This window comes from Callithrix jacchus, chromosome 18 (assembly GCF_049354715.1).
Source record: "Callithrix jacchus isolate 240 chromosome 18, calJac240_pri, whole genome shotgun sequence".
NCBI lineage: Eukaryota > Metazoa > Chordata > Mammalia > Primates > Cebidae > Callithrix > Callithrix jacchus.
In genome coordinates this window covers 43,100,561-43,113,456 of record NC_133519.1, presented here as the reverse complement: position 1 = coordinate 43,113,456, position 12,896 = coordinate 43,100,561, and positions in this window count along the sequence as shown.

Below are 12,896 nucleotides of genomic sequence, written 5' to 3'. Positions count from 1 at the left end.
TAACCTACGTTTGATAGGTGTACCAGAAGGGGACAAAGAGAATGAATCCAAGCTGGAAAATACTCTTCAGGACATCATCCAGGAAAATTTCCCCCACCTAGCAAGACAAGCCAACACTCAATTGCAGGATATACAGAGAACACCACAAAGATATTCCGCAAGAAGAGCAACCCCAAGGCACATAATCGTCAGATTCAACAGGGTTGAAATAAAGGAGAGAATACTAAGGGCAGCCAGAGAGAAAGGTTGGGTCACCCACAAAGGGAAGCCCATCAGGCTCACAGCAGATCTCTCGGCAGAAACACTACAAGCCAGAAGAGAGTGGGGGCCAATATTCAACATTCTTAAAGAAAAGAACTTTCAACCCAGAATTTCATATCCAGCCAAACTGAGCTTCATAAGTGAGGGAAAAATAAAATCCTTTGCGAACAAGCAAGTACTCAGAGATTTTGTCACCACCAGGCCTGCTTTACAAGAGCTCCTAAAAGAGGCATTACACATAGAAAGGAACAACCAGTACCAGTCATTCCAAAATCACACTGAATGCTAAAGAGCTTCAACATAATGAAGAATCTACAACAACTAACAGGCAAAACAGCCACTTAGCATCAAAATGGCAGTATCAAATTCACACATAACAATATTAACCCTAAATGTAAATGGACTAAATGCACCAATCAAAAGACACAGACTGGCAAATTGGATAAAAATCCAAAACCCATCAGTGTGCTGTATCCAGGAAACCCATCTCACATGCAAGGATACACAAAGGCTCAAAATAAAGGGATGGAGGAAGATTTACCAAGCAAATGGAGAGCAAAAAAAAGCAGGAGTTGCAATTCTCTTCTCTGATAAAATAGACTTTAAAGCAACAAAGATCAAAAGAGACAAAGAAGGCCATTACATACTGGTAAAAGGATCGATACAACAAGAAGAGCTAACGATCCTAAACATATATGGACCCAATGCAGGAGCACCCAGATACATAAGGCAAGTTCTTAATGACTTACAAAGAGACCTAGACTCCCACACAATAATAGTGGGAGACTTTAACAATCCACTGTCAATATTAGACAGATCAACCAGACAGAAAATCAACAAGGATATCCAGGGCTTGAACTCAGACCTGGAGCAAGCAAACCTGATAGACATTTACAGAACTCTCCACCCCAAATCCACAGAATATACATTCTTCTCAGCACCACATCACACCTACTCTAAAATTGACCACATAATTGGAAGTAAAGCACTGCTCAACAAATGCAAAACAACTGAAATCATAACAAACAGCCTCTCAGACCATAGTGCAATCAAGTTAGAACTCAGAATACGGAAACCAACCCAGAACCGCACAGCTTCATGGAAACTGAACAACTGGCTCTTGAATGTTGACTCGGTAAACAATGAAATGAAGTCAGAAATAAAGAAGTTCTTCGAAACCAATGAGAACGAAGACACAACATGCCAGAACCTCTGGGACACATTTAAAGCAGTCTCTAGAGGAAAGTATATAGCAATAAGTGCCCATATGAGGAGAATGGAGAGATCCAAAATTGACACCCTATCGTCAAAATTGAAAGAGCTAGAGGAGCAAGATCAAAAGAACTCAAAACCCAGCAGAAGACAAGAAATAACTAAGATCAGAGCTGAACTGAAGGAGATTGAGACACGAAAAACCCTTCAAAAAATCAATAAATCCAAGAGCTGGTTTTTTGAAAAGATCAACAAAATAGACAGGCCACTAGCCAGATTGATTAAAAAGAAAAGAGAGAACAACCAAACAGATGCAATAAAAAATGATAAAGGGGAAATCACCACAGATTCCACAGAAATTCAAACCATCATCAGAGAATATTACAAACAACTCTATGCACATAAACTAGTAAACCTGGAAGAAATGGATAAATTCCTGGACTCCTGTGTCCTCCCAAGCCTAAACCAGGAGGAAGCTGAAACTATGAATAGACCAATAACAAGGTCAGAAGTCGAGGCAGCAATTAAGAGCCTACAACACAAAATAAAGCTCAGGTCCAGACGGGTTCACAGCCGAATTCTACCAGACACACAAAGAGGAGCTGGTACCATTCCTTCTAAAACTATTTCAAACAATCCAAAGAGGGAATACTTCCCAAATCATTTTACGAGACCAACATCATCATGATACCAAAACCTGGCAGAGACCCAACAAGAAAAGAAAACTTCAGGCCAATATCCATGATGAACATAGATGCAAAAATCTTCAATAAAATATTGGCAAGCCGAATGCAACAGCAAATCAAAAAACTTATTCACCATGATCAAGTAGGATTCATCCCGGGGATGCAAGGCTGGTTCAACATACGCAAGTCTATAAATGTAATTCACCACATAAACAGAACCAAAAACAAAAACCACATGATTATCTCAATTGACGCAGAGAAGGCATTTGACAAAATTCAACAGCCCTTTATGCTAAAAACCCTCAATAAACTCGGTATCGATGGAACGTATCTCAAAGTAATAAAAGCTATTTATGACAAACCAACAGCCAACATCATACTGAATGGGCAAAAACTGGAAGCATTCCCTTTGAAATCTGGCACTAGACAAGGATGCCCTCTTTCACCACTCCTATTCAATATAGTTCTGGAAGTTCTAGCCAGAGCAATCAGGCAAGAAAAAGAAATAAAGGGTATTCAAATAGGAAAGGTGGAAGCCAAATTGTCTCTATTTGCAGACGACATGATAGTATACCTAGAAGACCCCATCACCTCAGCCCAAAAAATCCTGAAACTGATAAGCAACTTCAGCAAAGTCTCAGGATATAAAATCAATGTGCAAAAATCACAAGCATTCGTCTACACCAATAACAGACTTAAAGAAAGCCAAATCAAGAACGAACTGCCATTCACAATTGCTACAGAAAGAATAAAATACCTTGGAATACAACTCACAAGGAACGTAAGGGACCTCTTCAAGGAGAACTACAAACCACTGCTCAACGAAATCAGAGAGGACACAAACAGATGGAGAAACATTCCATGTTTATGGTTAGGAAGAATTAATATCGTGAAAATGGCTATACTGCCCAAAGTAATTTACAGAATCAACGCTATCCCCATCAAGCTACCATTGACTTTCTTCACAGAACTGGAAAAAAACACCATGAACTTCATATGGAACCAAAAGAGAGCCCGCATAGCCAAGTCAATTCTAAGCAAAAAGAACACAGCGGGGGGCATCACACTACCGGATTTCAAACTATACTACAAGGCTACAGTAATCAAAACAGCATGGTACTGGTACCAAAACAGAGATATAGACCAATGGAACAAAACAGAGGCACCGGAGGCAACACAACATATCTACAACTATACAATCTTTGATAAACCTGACAAAAACAAGCAAGGGGGAAAGGATTCCCTGTTTAACAAATGGTGTTGGGAAAACTGGCTAGCCATGTGCAGAAAGCAGAAACTGGACCCCTTCCTGACACCTTACACTAAAATTAACTCCAGATGGATTAAAGACTTAAACATAAGACCTGGCACCATAAAAACCCTAGAAGGAAATCTAGGCAAAACTATCCAGGACATAGGAGTAGGCAAGGACTTTATGAACAAAACACCAAAAGCATTGGCAACAAAAGCCAAAATAGACAAATGGGACCTAATGAAACTCCACAGCTTCTGCACGGCAAAAGAAACAGTCACTAGAGTGGATCGGCAACCAACAGAATGGGAAAAAATTTTTGCAGTTTACCCATCTGACAAAGGGCTGATATCCAGAATTTACAAAGAACTAAAACGGATTTACAGGAAAAAAACAAACAAGCCCATTCAAAAGTGGGCAAAGGATATGAACAGACACTTTACGAAAGAAGACATATATGAGGCCAACAATCATATGAAAAAATGCTCATCGTCACTGGTCATCAGAGAGATGCAAATCAAAACCACGTTGAGATACCATCTCACTCCAGTTAGAATGGCGATCATTAAAAAATCTGGAGACAACAGATGCTGGAGAGGATGTGGAGAAAAAGGAGCACTTTTACACTGTTGGTGGGAGTGTAAATTAGTTCAACCATTGTGGAAGACAGTGTGGTGATTCCTCAAGGCCTTAGAAATAGAAATTCCATTTGACCCAGCAATCCCATTACTGGGTATATATCCAAAAGACTATAAATCGGTCTACTATAAGGACACATGTACACGAATGTTCACTGCAGCACTGTTTACAATAGCAAAGACCTGGAATCAACCAAAATGCCCATTGATAATAGACTGGATTGGAAAAATGTGGCACATATACACCATGGAATATTATGCAGCAATCAGAAATGATGAGTTTGTGTCGTTTGTAGGGACATGGATGAATCTGGAGAACGTCATCCTCAGCAAACTGACACAAGAACAGAAAATGAAACACCGCATATTCTCACTCATAGGTGGGTGATGAAAAATGAGAACACATGGACACAGAAAGGGGAGTACTAAACACTGGGGTCTATTGGGGGGAAAAGGGGAGGGCCAGTGGGAGGGGGAGGTGGGGAGGGATAGCCTGGGGAGAAATGCCAAATGTGGGTGAAGGGGAGAAGGAAAGAAAAGCACACTGCCATGTGTGTTCCTACGCAACTGTCTTACATGCTCTGCTCATGTACCCCCAAACCTAAAGTCCAATAAAAAATAAAAAATAAAAATACAAAAATTAGATAGGTACATTGGCATGTGCTTGTAGTCCCAGCTACTTGGGAGGCTGAGGCAGGAGAATTGCTTGAACACAGGAGGAGGTTGCAATGACCTGAAATCGTGCCACTGCACTCCAGCCTGGGCAACAGAGCAAGACTCTGTCTCAAATAATTATAATAACAATAAAAACTTCTCATCTCCCCGTTCAGGCATAACAATAGAAATCAGAGCCCTGACCTCCTCCCATCAGCTACTGACACCTGACTAAAAGAATGACCATGCTGGCATTTTGCACTGTAAATACAAGAAGAACGATGATTCTAAGTCAAAATAATGAAAAAAAAACAAACCCTGTGCTTTACAAAATATAATTAATGTCAAAAATGTGTTATGAGCACATTTGGTGGGTACAAAGCTTACACATTTGTACAAATTTGCATCGTAAAATACTAGAATTAGCCCGTAAAATAAATTTAGCCGGGAAAGTTCTGTTCTCAAAGAGTGACTCATTTGTTAGCTGAGAAAAAAGAAGCTTTGATATTAGTATTTGTAAGAAATGACTAAATAATTCCAAATGACTGTTAAGCTAATCTAGGCATAGCAAAGTGAATCTAATTTGGACTAGAGTCAGTGTTTTTCCTTACCTGGCCCCGTAGCTGTGGCCCCCACGGGGAGTATCATTGGTGGCCCAGCAGGTGGCACTCTTCCCTTTGTGCACTAACACTAAACTTTACTTCCCCAAATATAAGGTCCTTCAGAAGAACTCATATAATCTGTTTTATCTTTGGCAATAATATGGCTATAGTTTTCACAAAGGCAAACTGTGTTGGTCTGATATTTGTCAGATTTGAAGATTGTCACCTACACATCTAAATATCCCTTGGATTCTAGAGTTGTCAACCTTAGTTCTAAGCCTTCCCTGGTTTCTGTTAAAATACTTGAATTTCTATTCTGTGTCTATAGTCTTATGCAAGTGCTAAAGGTCTATATACAATTGTGATGAGTTATATTTGAAAAACACATTGAGCAAGTGTTTCTCAACTTAAAAAATATCTTTTTTCCGATAAAAATGCCACACAACGCACACTTACACACAGACATATAGCTTAAAAGGTATATATAAAAAAAAATGCCACACAGTCCTGGAGTTCCTGCAACTTCAGGAGTCATTGATAAGCAGAAGTTGGATTCCATCTCAACATGTTACCTCTAGAAAAGATTTTATTCAGCATAGTTTTCTATAGTTTGTATTATGAAGACAGTTGTTTTTTGTAGTTCACATATGCAATTAAAATATAGTAATACACATTTTCCCTTTCAAAACTGGTATTAATACCTGCCTTTTGGGGAGTTTGATATGTTGACCACAAAAGTATTATAATAAGCATATGAATAAAAAGGACTAACATTGATAAAACAGTTAAAGGACCTTTTAATTTATCACTTGTTATATGTAAGCTTCATTTAGAGAATGCTAAATATGTAGGAATAGTCACATGTATTAAGTATATTATACATATGACCTCATCTAGTTTTTGCAGATACCTATTTTGAAGATAGGGAATATAAAGCTTAGAAAATTTAAGTTATTTCCCAAGATCATGAGGCAAGCCAGTATCAGAATGAGGATTGGAGCCTAATCTTTTCCACTCTAAACTTTGAGCCCCTAAGACAGATTGTATAGATTATTATAACCACCTTTTGAGGCAGCGAGTAAGTTATTTATTTTTTTAATGCATGAAATGACTTCCAAGTTAATCTATTTTGCATAAAAACCCTAGGTACAACAACCTATAGGAGATATTATTGATTAGGCTAGGCATTCTTTAGACATTACATAAGGGTAAGAGGGAATGAGGAAAGATGAGAAGGTGGCAGAGACAAATTTGATTTGTTAATTTGCCTATGGTTACATCAATATTCAGAAAATAAAATTCAATATAGAGCACAGGGAAATATGTTTTAGTAAGAAAAATGTGTTTAATTTGCATTGGGTTTTACAGTAAAAGGGTTAATGTCTCTAATATATATAAAACTTTCCCATAACAGTAAGGATAAGAAATCAATAGAAAAATGGAAAAGTACAAGAATAGGCAATTCACAAAGAAGGAACACATATGGCCAGAAAGCCCATGCAAAATTTACTCTTCATCACTAAGAATTTCAAAATTGAACAACAGAATGTGACACCTAGTTAGACCTCCAAATTGACAAATATTAAGAGGAATCATGATAATAATTATAGGCTAATTTAAAAAGATGTTAAAATGTCCAGTGTAATCTAGGAGTAGGGAAATGAGAATTACACAGTGTTAGTAGGTGACTGAATTACGCTACACTTATACAGTGAAATTAACTTAGATATAAATATTTAGTTAAGTGGAAATACTCCAAATGAAAAACTATGACACAGATTAAAGAATATATAGAGCATAATGTCTAATTTTAGTGAATAAGTAATTATAGTGTTTATATATAATTATAAATTATAATTGTGCATGTATTCATAATTACATATAAATCTGTAGGAATTTACACCAAACTGGTAATTGGGACTCTATAAAGATATTGGTGTTGTGATTTGAACATTTTTCTCCCTTTTTCTTATAATTTATCTATATTTTCTAATATTTTATAGTAAAGCCTGAATTACATAAATAAACAAAATCAAGATTTAAGATAAAACCAATATTATGGTTAAGAGGATGAACTATGGAGTCAGATAAGCCCAGGTCACAAGTGACCTTAGGTAGATAAATTCCTAAAACTTCTTAACATTGGTTTCCTCATCTGTGAAGTGGTGATAATAATAGTGCTTGCCTTAGTGGGTTTTTGTGAAGATTAAATTAGTAATGATGTAATCTACCATGTGTACTTATCAATTAACCAATTACAAAATTCCTACTCCTATATCACAAGGTAGTGTAAGGTACTTGGAGAAGTACAAAGAAGTTTGAAATAGTCTCTGCTCTACAGACAGTTAAGTAGATAGATTCCATTAACTCATATAAGACCACGGCAAAGGACTTCATAGTTATGTGATGTGCAAGGGAATCCAAACACACAAACACACTTTAAAGATATTAAATATCTACTAAACTAATTTGAGCCTTTGGAAAAAAGGTAACGTATGTGGGTGAATTTTATGGTGTATGAATGATATCTCAATGAAGATGTTAAAAAAGTAATCATTTTAGTATATGATATTTACCTGAAAGAAATAATCTTGAGTATTTTAACAAAAAACACAGATACAGTACAAAAACTAACATTGCAGAGAAAAATTTCTAAAGTAGCTGATTTGAATCATGTGAAATTGAATCTGGTTCATAAAGTTATTGAATTGCTTGGAGACTCGTTTTTAGTGTGTGATTAATAAAATGATGCCCACATAGGATTTGCAAATATTAAATACTATGACTAAAATAATGAATTCCTTAATTTTTTCTGTAAACCGTTGGGGGAAAAAGAACTTTATTTGTTTGGGGAAAGAAAGGAAGCAGCAGCTCTTTCTTAATGTAACATCAATAATTTTCAAGGTTCAATTAAAATTTCACTAGAAAATTGCTTTCCTTCCTCACTCTTGCACTTTCTGGTAATAATAGTCCTAGGTGTTCTTCACTGAACGCTCACTATGCTCTTGGGAATATGTCAAGTCATTCATAGACCTATCAAACTTAATTTTGACAACAGTTCATGAGGTAAATGTAACTAGTTTCACTTAACAGATGAGACTGAAACAAGTAAGTTAAGCAACTTGACCAGGTCACATGGCTATTAATTAATTCAAAGCCGGAACTGCCAGGTTACAAATCTGCTAACCTGTAATCCTATATGTGAATCTATCTTTAAAAATATTTTATTCTGTCTTTTGACTTTTAATTTCAGGGGTACATGTGCAGGTTTATCCTATAAAGAAATTACCTGTTGTGAGGGTTTGGTGTACATATTATTTTGTCACCTAGGTAATAAATATAGTACCCAATTGGTAGTTTTCTTGTTTTGCTTTTTGAGACAGGGTCTTGCTCTGTTGCCCAGGCTAGAATGCAGTGGTGCAATCTCAGCTCACTACACAACCTCTGCCTCCTGGGGTCAAATGATCCTCCCACCTCAGCCTTTGGAGTAGTTGGGACAACAGACACATGTCACCTCACTTGGCTAAAATTTTGGTATTTTTTTTTAGATGAGATTTTGTCTTGTTGCCCAGGCTGGTCTTAAACTCCTGGACTTAAGTGATGCTCCTGTCTCGGCCTCCCAGTGTGCTAGGATTACAGGCATGAGCCACCATGCATGGCCAATAGGTAGTGTTTTGATCCTTGCCTTTTTCCCACCCTCCACCCTCAAATAGGCCCTGATGTCTACTGTTCCCTTCTTTATGTCCATGTGTACTTAACATTTAGCTCTCATTTGTAAGTGAGAACATGTGGCATTTGGTTTTCTCTTCCTGTGTTAATTCACTTAGGATAATGGCCTCCAACTCTATCTACTTTGCTGCAAAGGACATGATATCATACTTTTTTATGACTGTGTAGTATTCCATGGTGTATATGTACTGCATTTTCTTTACCCAGTCTACTGCTGAAGGGCATTTGGGTTGATGCCATGCCTTTGGTATTGTGAATAGTGCTGCAGTGAACATATGCATGTATATGTCTTTATGGTAGAGTGATTTATATTCCTTTGGGCAAATATCCAATGATGGGATTGTTGAGTTGAATGGTGGTTCTAAGTTCTTTGAGAAATTGCCCATCTGCCTTCTGCAGTGGCTAAACTAATTTACATTACTACCAGCAGTGGGAGCTTTTTAATAATAGCTCTCTGAATGGTATGAAATGGTATCTCACTGTTTTCGATTCGTATTTCCTTTAATGATTAGTGATGTTGAACAGTTTTTCATATGCTTGTTGGTTGCATATATGTCTTCTTCAGAAAAGTGTCTGCTCATGTCCTTTGCCCACTTTTTAATGGGGTTGCTTGTTTACCGCTTGCCACTTTAAATTTCTTATGGATTCTGGATATTAGATCTTTGTCAGATGCATAGTTCACAAATATATTCTCCCATTCTGTGAGTTGTCTATTTACTCTGTTGGCAGTTTCTTTTGCTGTGCAGAAGCTCTTTAGTCTAATCAGGTCCCATTTGTCGATTTTTGTTCTTGTTCCAACTGCTTTTCCTGTCTTCCTCATGAAATCTTTGCCAGGACCTATGTCTAGAATGGAATTTCTAGATTTCTTCAAGAGTTTTTGTAGTTTTGGGTTTTACACTTAAGTATTTAATCCATCTTGAGTTGATTTTTGTGTATGGTATAATATAAAGAAGGGGTCCAGTTTCAATCCTCTGCATATGGCTAGCCAGTTATCCTAGCACCATTTATTGAATACAGAGTCCTTTCCCCATTGCTTTTGTCAACTCTATTGAAGATTGGATGGTTGTAGGTGTACAGCTTTATTTCTAAGTTTACTTCTCTATTCTGTTCCATTGGTCTGTGGGTCTATTTTGTCCAGTATTTTTGGGATACTGTTTGTGCATCCGCATTACGCTGTTTTGGTTACTGTAGTCTTCTCGGATAGTTCAAAGTCAGGCAATACTATGCCACCAGCTTTGTTCTTTTTGCTTAGGATTGCTTCGGCTATTCGGGCTCTTTTTTGGATTCATATAAATTTTAGAATGGTTTTTTCTAATTCTGTGAAGGTTGTCTTTGGTAGTTTGATAGAAATAGCTTTGAATCTGTACATTGTTCTGGGCAATATGATACTTTTAACAATATTGATTCTTCTTATCCATAAGCATGGAATGTTTTTCCATTTGTTTGTGTGAATCCATCTTTTTTTTTCTTTTTACCTCAGTTTTCTGTGGAAGTGTGAATCCACCTTTGTACTTTGTTTCATCTGCAAATGTTACAAATGAGTGGACAATGACAGACAAGGATAATAAGTCCTTTCCCAGAGCGTTCCTGAACAAGGGGTGACACGCTAAAACTACACTTTTGACAGGACATCCAAGTTAGTTTTCTTCAATAACAGTATTCTGAGGCACAACTATAGCAATTTGGATAGTCAAAGAAACTACTTCTCCAGGAAGATACACTTCATTTTAGGAGCCAACTAGAGTATTGAGAGAAGAGTTCAACATTAAATAGTTTAAACCATTAAGTTATTATTTAGAAATGCTTGAGATCATAGTTTTTTTTTAGTACAAATTTTTACATTTTATTTTTCATTCATTTACTTATTCAGTGGTTATCCACTGGGCACCTACTATGTGCTAGGTGCTCTTCTAGGCATTTGAGATATAGCAGAGGACATAACAGACAAAAAAAAAAAAAAAACCTGTCCTAAGAGAAAAATAATAATAAAAAGGAAAACAAATTTTGAGAGGAAAAAAACACTAAGAAACAACAATAACAACAAAGAAAATCCCTGACCTTACAGAGTTTACATCGCAGTGGAGGAAGATAGACAAAGAAATACGTGTTAGATGATGCTAAGTGATATGAAATAGAAATAATGAGCAAGTGGTAGAGAGAGGTGAAGGCTGGTGTTTAGATACAGAGAGATGAGGGCTGATGTTCCTGGGTCAAGGAGAAATTCTGTGAGATACTACATTAAAGTGGAGGCTTGAATGAAGTGACTGAGAGAGTAAACCATGTGAATATCTGATGAAAGAGCATCCTACAGAAATGAAGAACAAGTGCAGGGGCCCTGAGCTCGATGGATCCTAGAAAGAGAAAGAAAAAAAAAGGCTGGAAGAGGGAGAACAAGGAGTGGTGGAAGACAAGGTCACAGAGGAAGCCCTGCCTAGGCCCTGATAGACGCTGTGGCTTTTCTCTGGGGAAGGTGGACCGGTTAGGCAGCTAGTGTAATGACTGAAGTGAGAAGTGACATAGGATGGCAGTAGAGGGGATGAGAATTAGTTGGCTACTGGACATATTTAAAAGCTGAATTGACAGGATTTATTGATGGTTTGGAATGTAGAGTGTGAGCGTGATGAAATAGTTGTGTTAAAGTGCAAGTTAACTAACAGGAAAGGCAGGGGGGCGTGGGAAAACCTTCAGAGTCCTCCTCAGGCCTGGTTCTAGTGTATCCAGACCATTTGACCTGGAGGTTAAGTCAATAGGAGTCACAAAAAACTACTAAGAATAGGACAAAATCAGTGGTGACCCCTCTGCCCAAGTGGGTCTTGTTCCAAGAGGCTGCCAAGCTAAATAGTGGTTGTGGGAAAAGAACAAGTATCTTTTCTAAGGATTGATTTCCAGTTTGTTAAGGAGAGGAATGGAAAGTAAAGGTGTAAGATCAGACTTTCATCAAGTCTAAGGAAGTTTCAGGGCTGGGAGTATATTGCAGGGCCAAGCCTTAGTTTTTCCCTAAGTCTTTTCATTTTTTTTTTCTCTCTTTCCTTTTTCCTCATTTCCCCATTCGCTCCTTGGTCTAAGTTCTTGCTTGCAGAAAGATATAGTTTACCTCTGGTTCTCAAACTTAAGGGGGCATCAGAATTTCCTGGAGGGCTTGTGAAAACAGATTGGTGGGCCCCACTCCCAAAGTTTCTAATTGTGTGTGTGTGTGCGTACGCATGTGCATGCTGAGATTTTGCATTTTTTTTCTTTTTCATTTTTTTTGAAGATGGCGTCTTGCTCTTGTCACCCAAGCTGGAGTGAATGGCACGATCTCAGCTAACTGCAACCTTCGCCTCCCGGCTTCAAGAGATTCTCCTACCTCAGCCTCCCAAGTAGCTGGGATTACAGGCGCCTGTCACCACGCCCAGCTAATTTTTGTATTTTCAGTAGAGAGGGTTTCACCATGTTGGCAAGGCTGGTATTGAACTCCTGACCTCGTGATCTGCCCGCCTCAGCCTCCCAGAGTGCTGGGATTACACAGTCGCAAGCCACCGCGCCCGGCCAAGATTTTGCATTTCTAACAGACTCCCAGGTAACACTTGAGAAGTTGCTTTTTGGACAGGAGCACTTACAAGGCAACGTGATCTTGAGCTTCACCTTGAGGGATGTGAGCGGGGAAAGTTCCAGCTCACAGAGGTTTACAGTCACTTGAGAAATGGTCCACTTCCTCCAAGGTGTTTCTTGGATACCCCAAAAGGAGGAAAACGAGAAGTGACCGTGGGTGAGGAGGAGGAGCTGGCGTCCTCCTCGGTGGGGCAGGCGGTCGGAGCTCTCTAGTGCGGCGAGGGCGGGAAGACAGCCCCCAGGCCGGCCCACAGATCCTCAGAGGGCGCGG